Source organism: Dermacentor albipictus, chromosome 1 (assembly GCF_038994185.2).
Source record: "Dermacentor albipictus isolate Rhodes 1998 colony chromosome 1, USDA_Dalb.pri_finalv2, whole genome shotgun sequence".
Classification (NCBI taxonomy): domain Eukaryota; kingdom Metazoa; phylum Arthropoda; class Arachnida; order Ixodida; family Ixodidae; genus Dermacentor; species Dermacentor albipictus.
The window spans coordinates 87,025,896-87,039,742 of NC_091821.1; the positions used below are offsets into that span (position 1 = coordinate 87,025,896).

At 47.2% G+C, this 13,847-nt stretch overlaps 1 protein-coding gene across 2 annotated transcripts in view; it reads right to left on the reverse strand.

The window, feature by feature from the left end:
* The window catches only part of LOC135897820 (nose resistant to fluoxetine protein 6-like), a 143,425-nt gene extending 131,619 nt beyond the window's left edge, over positions 1–11,806 (reverse strand). The window contains exon 1 of one of the 2 annotated variants that reach the window (XM_065426527.1): positions 11,675–11,806. The gene's annotated coding sequence lies outside the window, so the exon portion shown is untranslated. Of the gene's footprint in view, positions 1–1,376; positions 1,471–11,674 lie in introns of those variants that run through there. The other variant, XM_065426525.1, reaches the window with a different exon arrangement.
* Positions 11,807–13,847: the final 2,041 nt, after the last annotated feature.

Here is a 13,847-nt window from a genome sequence, read left to right on the forward strand (position 1 = left end):
GGCAGGAAACGAAGTAGCACATGCTGCCGCTCGAGAGCATACCAGCCGGGATTTCCTGCCGCACGGGCTCCGGAAAGCGACGAGGGTGGATGACATTCCAATCAAATACGCCCTAATATTGCAGCACTATCGACTGGAAAGAAGACTGTCCAATACCACATGCAAAGTTAAACAAGGAAGAAGCCACGCCCTCCGCAAACTACTAACGAATACATATATCCACGAAATTATCATGCACGGGATGCACCCCACCAAATTCTCATACATATGCCGATATTGTGATGCACCAGACACTTTCCAACGCATGCTATTAGTGTATCGACATCGCGAGAAAAACAATCAAGATGAAGCTTCAAAACCACTACAAGCCATCGAAGAAACGTGGGAGGCAATGTTAAGTGCACAGGGCGGCGGATCAGTGATGTCTGGGGGACCGGGCCCGGACCGCGGCATTAGCCAACGGCTTTCTGGACTGAGGCAGCTTCCCGCCTAGGGCGAAGAAAGAACTTTCTTGCTGTTTCACATAATAAACGTTTATTCCTCCTCTTCCTCTTAAAACTTAAAGGAACTCTCTGTCGGTGTTATGCGACCCGCAGTGGAACACTATACCTCGCGAGGTCCGGCCAGGACCCATAGTCATAAAGTATTCCTACGCTGTTCCTAAGAACAGATGCCGGCCAATTGTAATAGCAGACCAATCATAAAATAATAATAGGCAATCGTTAAATACGGCTGGCGCCTAATATAAAAAATGTTGAATTTTGGAGTTTTACTTGCCAGAACCACGATTTGATTATAAGACACGCCGTAGTGGGGGATTCCGGATTAATTTTGACCACGTGCCCCCAATGCACGGGACACTGGCGTTTTTGAATTTCGCTCCCAGAGAAATGCGGCGCGGCCGGGACTTGAACCCACCACCTCGTGTTTAGCAGCGCTTAGCCGCTAAGCCACCGCGCGGCGGGTCAATATTAGAAATGTTCTACGAACCAAAGGGTTTGTAAATTCACCGCATTCCGATTCGGAGTCCGATTGCTGAGTTTTCAATGCTGGAGCTGGTCACTGTCGACGCACGCGCGCCATTCATATCGCAGAAGGCCAATATATAAGTACTGGCAAACTTCAATAGGTGCACGCAGTCGTACATTCTTATAATGAGGTGACAACCTCATTAGCAGTTAAGCCAGTGTAATTTCTGTATTTCTTCTGTACGTCACGGGGAAGGTGCACCATATACGATGTGTAATGACGCATCTATAGATTAGTCTGACAGACTTAATGTGAAGTTTAAGCAGTAATTGCGGACACTTAAACATATATGAGGTATAAGCGACGGCGTACATAGAGAGCGCGGCCAATGCACTTGTGTTTCTTACGTATCAGCGCTTAGACGAAGTGAGCGTCAGCGTTCCTCGGAGCCATGCTGCACAACCTCGGCGACTCTCAGCCAAAACAGCGTAGGGCGACTGCACGCGCGCTCGTTCATATTCACAGCAGGAAAAGTGAAAGGTAAGCGCCAGGTGAGCGGTTGCCGGGAGCGGTAACTAAACGCCGCTTCGGTATCACTTATCGCGGTATCGCTGTCAGCCCCATCCGACCCCAGTCAAAATAACTAACGGAGAAACTTACACCAGCACACGTGCCGCCGACATTGCTTTTAAATGCGAGACACCCTTCCAAGCGTTCTTCCTGGCGCCGCCCAGCCTGAGCTAGGTTATAACTGTAGGTACACTCCGAGAAAAATTACACCATGGAGGGTGGATTCAATGTCGAAACTCCCTTTGGCACCATTATCATAATCATTATCATCATTATCATCATAAGGCTGTTTTATGTCCACTGCAGGACGAAGGCCTCTCCCTGCAATCTCCAATTACCCCTGTCCTGCACCGATTCCAACTAGCGCCTGCGAATTTCCTAATTTCATCGCTCCACCTAGTTTTCTGCGGTCCTCGACTGCGTTTCTCTTCTCTTGGTATCCATTCTGTAACTTTAATGGTCCAACGGTTATCTCACCGGCGCCTTACATGACGTGCCCAGCTCCATTTTTTTTCTCTTGATGTGAATTAGAATATCGTCTATACCCGTTTGCTCTCTGATCCAAACTGCTCTCTTTCTGTCTCTTAGCATTATGCCTAGCTATCTTCGTTCCATCGCTCTTTGCGCGATCCTTAACTTCTTGTCAAGCTTCTTTGTCCGTCTCCAAGTCTGTGCTCCATATGTCAGCACTGGTAAAATGCGCTGATTGTGCACCTCCCTTTTCAATGATAATGGTAAGCTTCCAGTCAGGAGCTGACAATGTCTGCCGTATACGATCCAACCCATTTTTATTCTTCTATGAATTTCCTTCCCATGGTCAGGGTTCTCTGTGATTAATTGATCTAGGTAAACGTATTCCTTCACAGACTCTAGAGGCTGACTGGCGATCCTGAACCTTTGCTCGGCTATTCATAATTGTCTTCGTCTTCTGCATATTAATCTTCAACACCAATCTTACACTCTCTCTGTTAAGGTCCTCAATCATTTGTTGTAACTCGTCTGCACTGTTGCTGAATAGAACAATGTCATCGGCAAACTGAAGGTTGCTGAGATATTCGCCGCCAATCCTTACTCCTAAGCCTTCCCAGTTTAATAGCTTGAATACTTCTTCCAAGCAAGCACTGAATGGCATTGGAGAGATTGTGTCTCCCTGTCTTACCCCTTTCTTTATAGGTATCTTCCTGTTTTTCTTGCGTAGAATGAAGGTAGCTGTAGAACCTCTGTAGATATTTTCCAAGGTGTTTGCGTAAGCGTTCTGTACTCCTTGATTACATAATGCCTCTATGACTGCTGGTATGTCTACTAAATCAAATGCCTTTTCGTGATCTATGAAAGCCATATAGAGAGGCTTATTGTACCCTGCGGATATCTCGATAACCTGATTAATTAGATGGATGTGGTCCATTGTAGAGTATCGCTTTCTGAAGCCAGCCTGTTCCCTTGGTTGAAAGTCTAGTGTTGCCCTTATTCTATTGAGATAATTTGGTAAATATTTTATATAATACTGGGAGTAAGCTAATGGGCCTATAATTTTTCAATTCTTTAACGTCTCCTTTTTGTGTGTTAGTATAATGTTTGCATTCTTCCAGTTTTCCACTTTCGCGTACACGACCGGCAGAAGAGCCGCAGAAGAATCCGCCCCCAGTACAGCAAGGTGCTGTATGCGAGGAGTCGCGGAAAACAGATGAGCAAGTGATAGCTCTTATTAGGCCTTTAATGAATGTCATTCGCGTGTTGCTAAGCAACATGCACACACCGTCGGCCAGAAGTGCGCTTCAAGTACTGGATGCTCTCAGTCCGGTGCCGGCAAGCCTTGAGTAGATCATGGCTCCCCAGCCACTGTCCTTCACTGATGAGGTCCGACAACCAGCTATTTTTAGTGGAATGCCCGCGGACTCAGAGCGCGCATTTCGGATTTCCGTCGCTTCGTGTATGCCAATATGTTTCCGATTATCGTCATTTCTGAGGCGAACTTATCGAACCCGATCAGGCTTTCTGGATATGAATCGTTCATGCCGCCAACTGTTGGTGAAAGCAGTAAGGTTTTGGTATTTATCCGCCGGGACCTCACTTACATTCATTTGCCTGGGCCACCTAACGACGATAATCGAAATATCTGCCTAATAATAAGGAAAAAGAATTTTGCCTTTACTTTTGTGGGCGCCTACCTATCTCTGTCAAATCGATTTGTTCAAAAAAGACTACGAGACATCCTATCCTCAACTCCCGATCCCTGGGTCGTCATTGGAGATTTCAACGCCCATCATACACTCTGGGGAAGTTCGAAAGTCAACGGGAGAGACAGAACTCTGGTATCTTTCGCCTCCAGTAATGAACTTTTGCTGCTGAATGATGGAAGCCCTACGTTTCTATGTGTCCCCACATAAAGCAGCTGTCTTGACTTGGCTTTTGACTCACACATGAAAAAGCGGTTGATAGGCATCTGCCACCTGTTCAAGTTTTTCACTGGCAAGACTTCGGGAATGTCGACAAGTGCTATGTTAAAACTGTACAGGGTACTTTTTCTAGGCTTTCTGCGATACAGCTTGCCAGCAATAACCAGTACAGGTAAAACGAATCTACGCTCAATACAAAGTGTTCAGGCTCAAGCGCTCCGGATCTGTCTAGGCCTGCCTCGGAGTGCATCAACAGCGCCTACGATAGCAATGGCTAGAGACCGCTTTGTGAAGACCGACATTGAAATGGAAGTGCTCAGGACCCATACAAGGCATCTAACCAGGACTCCTCGTCACCACTTAGCCTCTCTACCAGCGGACAGACCTCGCACATCTTTAAGCCAAACAATTACCGCACATGATGAATCATTGCCAACTTGTTTCACTCCGGCTGCGAGACCTTCGATTCGTTCATGGTGCCTCACTCAGCCAAAAATCAACCTCACGATACCTGGCGTCACGAAAAAAGCTGATCTATCATCACCAGCCCTTAAACAGCTCACACTACTATTAGTGTACGAGAGCTACTCTGACTCAGCACATATCTACACTGATGGATCTGTTTTGCCATACAGCTCCGCGGAGACAATCGTGATACCAGCGACAGCCACAACAATCAAATTTAAGACGACCCACGCGACAATGTCGACGGCAGCAGAGCTCGCAGCACTCTTTACTGCCCTTCATTACATTGGTAATGAACAGCCACAGAAGTGGACGGTATTCTGCGATTCGAAGGTGGCACTGCAGTCTCTATTGTCACCTTCACGACGCGGACCGCACGAGCAGCTAATATTTCAAATTACAGAGACGTTACACCATATAAGTGATGCAGACCATGAAATAACCTTCCAATGGCTTCCAAGTCACTGCGGGATTATCGGCAGTGAACGGGCCGATCAAGCTGCCCGCTCAGCCCATATTAAAGAGCACCACGTACCGATTCCGCTTTCTAGAACTGACGCAGCACGGAAGCTCCGCCTACTTGCTCGGTAGTGCATCACGTCGCAATGGAATGAGCCATATTTAAGAAGTACTCGACTGTACTCCATTGATCCGACATTAAGTCTCCGAGCGCCATCACAGCTTCGCCGTGGTGACGCCATGCTTTTGTATCGACTGCGGCTAGGCGTTGCCTTTACCAAAGCCTATGCATTCCGCATACGGATGACCGACACCGCAACCTGTGATCACTGCGGCCATGAAGAATCAATTGAACATATTTTGTGCGCTTTCCCGCGGTACAGTCCACAGAGGGAATGCCTTCGCCACGAACTTGACCAAATGGACGACCAACCGCTATCGGAAAAAAGAATTCTACACCACCGAAGCGACCTATAGCGTCACAGAAGAAGGCCGTGCAAGCGCTACTGCGCTTTCTGCGATCTACCGGCCTTCGCGAACGTCTTTAAGCGGAACGTCTTTTGTGTGTGTGTGTCTCCATCTGTGCGTGCTTTTTTTTGCGTTTTCCTCTCTGTCATCTTTCTAACCCATATTTCCCATCCCCAGTGTAAGGTAGCAAACCGGAGACTGATATATGGTTAACCTCTCTGCCTTCCCTCTTCATCTCTCTCTCTCTCTCTTCTTCCAGTTTTCTGGGACCCTTGTAGTCGATAGACACTCCGTATAAAGAGCCGCCAGTTTTCCAAGCAGTATGTCTCCTCCATCTTTTATTAAATCGACTGTTAATCCATCTGCTCCTGCCACTCTTCCTCGTTTCATGTCTTCCGGGGCCCTTCTAACCTCATAGCTAGTTATAGGAGGAGTTTATGTATCCTGTGCATTACTGTTTCTAATGGAGGTATCCTGACTCCTCTGGGTATTGTACAGGTCAATATCGAATTCTTCCGCTTCTTTTATTATACCTTCGAGATTGCTGAAGATATTACCATGCTTATCTTTCAGTGCATACATCTTGATTTGTCCTACGCCAAGTTTCCTTCTCACTGATTTCAGGCTGCGTCCATTTTTTACGGCTTCCTCAGGCTTTCGCACGTTATAATTTCGAATATCACTTATTTTCGCCTTGTTGATCAGTGTTGACAGTTCCACGAATTCTATCTTATCTCTTGAGTTGGACACTTTCTTTCTTTGTCGTTTCTTTATTAGGTCCTTTGTTACTTGGGAGAGCTTGCCAACTGGTTGGCTTGGTGCCTTGCCTCCCACTTCAATAGCTACTTCTGAAACCAGCCTAGTTACGGTTTCATTCACTAGCTCTATGTCCTCATCATCTCTCTGTTCTAAGGCTGCATATTTGTTTGCAAGTACCAGCCTGAATTTGTCTGCTTTTGACCTTACTGCCTCTAGGTTGACCTGTTTCCTCTTGACCAATTTTGCTCTTTCTCTCTTCAAATTGAGGTGAATCCTAGCTCTCACTAACCTATGATCACTGCACTTTACCCTACTTATCACTTCTACATCCTGCACTATACTGGGATCAGGAGAAAGTATGAAGTCGATTTCATTTCTTGTTTCACCATTAGGGATTTTCCCGGTCCACTTTCTGTTGTTGCGCTTCCTGAAAAAGGTGTTCATCATGCGAAGCTTATTCCTTTCTGAGAATTCTACCAGCAGCTCTCCTCTAGCGCTCTTAGAATCGACGCCGTAGTTGCCAATTACTTGTTCACCAGCCTGCTTTTTCCTCACTTTTGCATTCAAGTCGCCAATTACTATAGTATACTGAGTTTGCACTTTTCTCATCGCTAATTCAACATCTTCATAAGACTGATCTACTTCCTCATCATCGTGACTGGACGTTGGAGCGTAGGCTTTTACTACCTTTAATCTATACCTCTTATTAAGTTTGATTACGACTACAGATACCCTCTCATTAATGCTGTAGAATTTGTCAATGTGCACGAAGTCGCGGCATTGAATCCCGGCCACGGCTGCCACATTTCGGTGGGGATGAAATGCGAGAACACCTGTGTACTTAGGTTTAGGTGCACGTTAAGTAGTCGCAGGCGGTCCAAATTTCCGGAGTCCCCCACTACGGCGTGCCTCATAATCAGAAAATGGTTTTCACATGTAAAACCCCATAATTTTTTTTTAGAATTCGTCAATGTTGCCCGCTATGTTCTTATGGATTAGAAATCCTGCCCCGTATTGCTTCTTATCCGGGAGACCTCTATAGCACAGGACATGTCCGTTATTCAGCAATGTACAAACATCACCAATTCTTCTAATCTCACTAAGGCCGATGATATCCCAAACAATGTCTGATAGTTTCTCAAAGAGTCCTGCTAAGCTAGCCTCACTCGAGAGGGTTCGGGTTTTAAAGGTTGAAAGGGTCAGTTTCCATTAGTACCCTTATATTTCCTTGGAAATGGGTGCATTCGTCAGCAGAACACCGTTACTGCATCCTTTAAATTATTTCAGTTGCTAAGAGGGTGTTTAGTGCAAAACATAGATCTTGCATAACTTACGGCTGCCCGGGCATTTAAACATTTCAAGCAAGTAAAAAGGCATAAAAGTATATTTTCCAGCAGTTTGCGCCAATTCGTTGTTCGAGCTAGTCATGCGGTCACAGTAGGCTTTGGATGTCAACCTGCTACTTTATGTAAATGGCATCTGCGGTGGGGAAGTGGAAAGTCGAAGCTTCTTATTTCATTTCCTACCATGCCTTTCAGTTTTTACCGCTGGCTTCGTTTAGGTTGTTTCACCTCGGTTTTGTATTATAGACCGGTTGCCAATCGTCATCAAATCATAGCGCGTCAGTCAATCACAGTCCTTCGGACGCATGTGCTTTTTGGTGTAGCATTGGGGGCCGACGCAGCATTATGCGCAGTAAGTCTTGCGCTGTTTCACGCAGTATCGGCTAGAATAAACATTTGCAGGTGCGTGCGAAGGAATCTTCTACTGCTAAGAACACATCAATTATTGTGGAGGTGGTGCGTCTCGGGTGGAAGTACGTCTCGGGTGGTGCGTCTCGGGTGAAAGTGGAAGTACATATTTGCTTCTTCTCTTTCCTGCCTTTCACATCTTGCTGCTGTGTCGGTTAAATTGTTTCACCTTGGTGCTGTTTTATCGATAAACTGAAGCGCTCAAGAGCGTGGCGTCAGCCTAGGAGAGGAGCTAGAGGCGCCACTGTACTTTTAAGGTGCTGTGTTACTCCGTGCAGTTATGTCGATGGCGTAGTCGAGAGTTAAGAAAAAAAGAAATTGATTTCGAGATCAAACATTTCTGACTCGTGAAGTGTAGGAACGCAGTTCGAATGCAGGCTGCGTTAGGGTATTGATAGAATAAGATATCGTTGGGAGTAATAATAAAACGCAGTGTGCACTTTGGCAAAACACATATGGGGGAAAGGGGGAGAACAGTGTAGCATTGCGGTGTGACGTACATGACTTCTGAAGCCCTTGTGACCACGTAACTTCAGAAGTGAGCAATGCGAACAGCCGCCTCTCGGTCTGTAGACCCTTTTATTATTGCTGCAGCAGCAGTGCATGCTCGGGACTACAGAAAGCTTCCGGTGGTGCGTTTTGGGCTTCCATGTCTGTCAAGATGAAAAAAAAATTTTTTAGGACTATTTTTCTGTAAGAAATTAGGTAAAGGCAAAAAGCTGAGAGCTCCGTTGAATTCTTTGGCGTCGATGCAGCCATTGCTCCTGACGGAGGCACGCAGGGCTGTGACACAACTCACTGGAGCATGAAATGAAGTTTACCCGCAAGAATTTAACGCAAGTAGGATGCGTTAAGCAGTCATGAAATATTTATAAAACCGATTTGCCGCGCCCTTGCATTGATGCACGAGCAAGGGGAGCTGCGGGCGTATGCTGCCCGTCACCGCACGGCGTGTTTCGCCGTGTTTTGCTCTAGCGGCTGTGCTTGAGTCAGTGAAGTCCGGGGATGGGGGGAGGCAAAACTTACGTGGGTCCTGGTTCCCCCTCGCATAGTAATCTGCAATACATATTTACATACATACCCATACATACACATACAAACATACACACACATACGTACACATGTACATACAAGTCAATATAAGCGTGGGAGCCCCCACCCCACCCCCCGCCTCTTGAGCAAAGGTAGACCTTAAGCATAGCGTAGCGGCAACAGATGGTGCCATCGTTTTGTTGCAGCGACATCGCGAGTTGCCTGTGTGTGACCATAGCCTAATCATTCATCCCTCTGTATCGAGAACCAGTCTCACAAATACCGCCTAAGTAACGCCCGAATTTCGCCGTGGAGGTGAGATAAAGCATAGCGAAAGTCTACATCACTCATATCCCTTGAAGGGGGCAAATAGGTAAGGAATCGCTACCCGTTTGAGTGGAAGCAGGCAGGCATAGGCAGGTCAGGTGCCGCCATGTTTTTGTTGCATCCGTGCAACGGTAGCATGCGATAGACCTAAACAAAAACCCATTCGGCGATAAAAAGATTTTGCCCCTCATTTTACTATTGTACATGTTCTTGATGTGTTGAAGCACAGTACACTACCGTTAAGACAAACCCAGTTATGTCCTACTTTCGAATATGAGGAACAATGTAGGAACGTTTGTTTGTGCTCCAATAGGCCCAATGCAGAACAAATCCGGATAACACGTACAGCTTATTCGCCCACTACTCGGCTGAGCGAGAGGCCCAGATCAGGAGACTTGGAGCAGGTGATTCTGCAAGCTACAATAGAAGCAAATGGTGCGCCCTATAACGTAAAACTATTCCAATATGTTTTACTCCAATCTCCTGACGTCAAATTTGCGTAACCGCCGACGCAAGCATCTGGCGGTGACTCGCAGGGTTGTCTGAACAGACCAATCAAACGCTCTCCTCGTTTATAGGTGGTCACTTTGCCTAATGCCGTATATAGGTCACTTTGCAGATTGCCTACACTGAGCGGTTGGTCTTATCTAATTGGCTGAAAAGAGGCGAGGAGCAAGCTCAAGTGCAGAAGGATTCGATGGGGCCGAGCGACTGCCCTTAAAATCGCAAACCGGATGAAGAGGGTGGTGCCGGTGTCTGCGATTGGTCCGCTTTCCCTTACTTAACTTGCGGTGGCTGGTCGAAAATAGCGGTGGCATGCAACGGAAGCTTAAGAATGACGCTGAAACGTATCCTCAGCAAAGAAGAGTTGGCAGAGCGAGGTCGTAAACGTGCGGAAAGTGCACGAAAACGTTACACGGCCACGCAAAAAGTTTTATTGTACGCAAATACACCCATGCTGTCCGGCAGGTGCGAGTAGCCAGTGCCTGGGCGATCGGCGGCAGCCATCTTTTAGTCCTCTGGGAACGAGGCAGCCTGCGGCTATTCGGAAGAAAACTCAGTTTTGTTCGGCATATTATTGCATCTTTACCGCGTACACGTCACTTTGACGCGGTGAGTTTTCGCGGTTTTGTGACGTCCCGAGACAGAAAGGTGTAGTGGGTGCAGCCCGAAAACTTTTGACCAATAGCAGAGGGCTAATGGAGAAACGACGTCGAATCAGAAATAGCTAATTTTATTTTGTTCGGTCCAATCATGCATGATCAGTGTGCACGGGTCATATCAGAAGGGGCGCTATCAAGGTTTTCGTGACTCGCGTCACAAACAGGCGAAAGGGGGGGGGGGGGGTCCAAAAAAAGCTTTTGACCAATCGCGGAGGGCTGATTGCAAAATTGGAATAGAAAAGTTTGGAATAGGGGCGCTATAACATAAAACTATTCCAAACTTTTCTGTTCCGATTCTGCAATCAGCCCTGCGCGATTGGTAAAATTTTTTTGGACCACCCCCACTTCACCTGCCTGTCACGCAACGTAGTGAAAACCGCGAAAGCTCCCCATCTGATATGACGCGTACACACTGATTATGCATTATTTGACCGAACAAATGAAAAATAGTTATTTCTGATTCGACGCCTTTTTGCCGTTAGCCCTCGGCTATTGGTCAAAAGTTTTCGGGCTGCACCATTTCACCTGCCTGTCACGCGACGTCACAAAACCGCAAAAACTCACCTCATCAAAGTGACATGTATGCGTTAACGTGCATTAATATGCCGAACGAAACTTAATTTTCTTCTGAATAGCCGCAGGCTGCCCGTTTAAAAAGGAATAAAAGATGGCTACCGCCGATCGCTCAGGCACTGGCTACTCGCACCTGCCGGAGAGCATGGGTTCATTTGCGTAAAATAAAACTTCTTGCGTGGCCGTGTAACGTTTTCGAGCGCTTTTGGCGCGTTTACGACTGCATCTGCCAATTATTCTTTACTGAGGATCCGTTTTAGTGTCATTCTTAAGCTGTCGTTGCATACCGGCGCGATTTTCGACCAGCCACCTCCAGCTAAGTAAGGAAAAGCGAACCAATCGCAGACGCCGGCACTAGCCTCTTCATCCGGTTATCGATATTCAGTGAAGTGGCTCGCGCCCATCGAATCACTCTACACTTGAGCGTGCCTCTTGTCAGCCAATTAGATAACACAAGCCGCTCACTGTAGGCAATGTTATTCGTTGTTCAAGCAAAAGAAGTGACCTCCTATGAACAAGGAGAGCGTTTGATTGGCCTATTCCGACAACCCTGCGGGTGAGCGCCCGATGCTTGCGTCGGTGGTTACGCAAATTTGACGTCAGGAGGTTGGAATTAAAACATATTGGAATAGTTTTATGTTATAGGGCCCTAGCTTACGTTATAGCGCCCGGTGTTTGTTCTTTTTTTTTTGAAAAATGAGGAAAGAAAAAGAGAGCGGCGCTAGCGTCGATGACGACTTACACACTGGTAGGGCTCACACCGAAAAGCGTGATTGAGGATGTCCTTGAAGTGAATCTGCAGGTTTGTAATAGGTAGTTGCGCGTCCACGCGCGCCCGCGACGCAGCTCCGGACGCAAAAGTTGTCAGGTAGAACACTCACTGGCTCGCGCGGGAGACGGTCGCGTGCTGCTCAGCGCCGCCATGCGCCGCCTTCAGAAACGGATGTAGCCGAATCGCGCACTTTCCTTCGTTCGGAGCCATCTTGGAAATGCGCTGTCGTGGATACGCGAGAACACGCGAGAACGTCACGCATGCAGAGCCGGCAGCGGCCGCTATACGCAGCGCCTGGAAAGCTGCAGGCGAACGCAAAACGCCGGGCGGGCTCTAGCGTACGGCGCATGGGCACTGCCTCCTCCGAGGACTTCCTGCGTACGCACAGCTGTTGTGGACGCCAAACTCTATCTGTCCAACAACGGTTAGGAAATCGTCCTACGTTGTTCACGCATAGTGCAGCTGGTAATGCCCTCATTCTCATGGCGAAGTTATCGCCAACGGCGAGAGGATAACGAGGAATTCCTTAGCAAGCTAGCTGAAATGTCATCTTTTGTGAAAGTGCGCTGATTTGCGCAGTGTGAGAAAGCCACATTAATTTAGTAGCTCAAGAGTGCACAAAACACACTTTTGTGTCATGCAAAATCAAGTAATGTCACTTTTTATATCTGTTTTTTTTATTGTACCTTGGTGTGAGGTGTGTAAGGTGTGAAGAAGGAATAATTTATATTGTGTTTTTCAGATCACTTCTGTTACGATGAACTTGTGGTAAGACCAAGAGATATTCGCAGTGCCCTTGAATTCCTATGAGTGGGAGTTGCGCTTTGTGCGTCGAGCTCATGCATGTAGTTTTTTTTAAAAGCTAAATTCATTTATCACACAATGTTTTGCTTGCGTAGAAAACCTGGGGTCAGGGGTATCCTGTAGACAGGTGGCTCCAGCGCACGTGTTCCGTTGGGGAGAGCAAGAACCTTTTCGCTGGAGTGTTGCACAGAAGTACAAAAGCACGCACGGCAGGTTTTGCAATGCTTTTGCCCGGTCGTTCACGTGCGTTTATTACAGCCGAGAGGGCAATACGGCAACGTCGAGGATGTTTTCGTTGGAAATGACTATATATTTGCAGCATTTAATGTGTGTGAGCGTCTCATCACAGCGACATGTGTCGCACGGGGGGATGGTGGCCATTCCAGTAAGGAAAGCATAATAGGAGGAGGAGGAAGGAGGAATACACGGAAAGACAGGGAAGTCAGCCAGCATAATAGTTTGTTAATGCGACGCCTAGCCAGAAGTGGTACAGCATGGTCTGTTCACAGCGTGGTAATCTGTCTCTGCCCGCACTATAGTGCCGAGAGGCAACTAATGTGCAGAGTGCTGGACCAATTGGACAATCGGCCGCTATCAGAACTAAAAGCTCCAGGCATGTGCTTCCATGGAAACTCCGGACAGAAGGCTTTATTCGCGCTACTAATTAAGGTTCGTGCTGTCTACGGGCCTTCACGGTAGACTTTGGGAAAGCTGTACCAGCTACCGCTCTATGGTGTACGCGGTTTGTTTGCTCCTCATGTGCTCTCTTTATATTTTCACGGTCAACCGGAACAGACCCTGGTTAGTCTACCTGCCTCTATACGCATCCTGTATATCTCTCTCTTGCAGTATTTCTACGCCAGCGACTTTGTGAGTGGCGCCTGCAGTGTAAAGGATGTTCCGCATCCACCGCCGTGGCCGTGAGTGGCGCTGGCTAGCACACATACACCAATACAAAAAAAAAAAAAATGAGGACGACCAATGGCAGTCGCGCGACAGTAATGCGTTAGCATTAAGGCGAAAGTACACGTACGCTTGCCGGCGCGCCTGCGCAGATGGCGCGAGACAGACCGAACGCGTCCAAGCGCGACGCGAGCACGCATATCTGTTCCAGACAGCTATCTATGCTTGACTGCCTGGTATTTTAACGCGGCCAGCGAAGCAGATACGGCGTGGTACAAGCAACACTCACTGAGGCACCATTCTGCCATGCCAGAAAGCGCTTTCTTATTTTTACGTTTTGCAATGACGCGATGAGTTTAAAAATAAAACACTAATGTTTATTATTAGTTGAGCATTTTCAAGCGCTGTCGATAGCAAAGGAACGAAGTATTAAGCG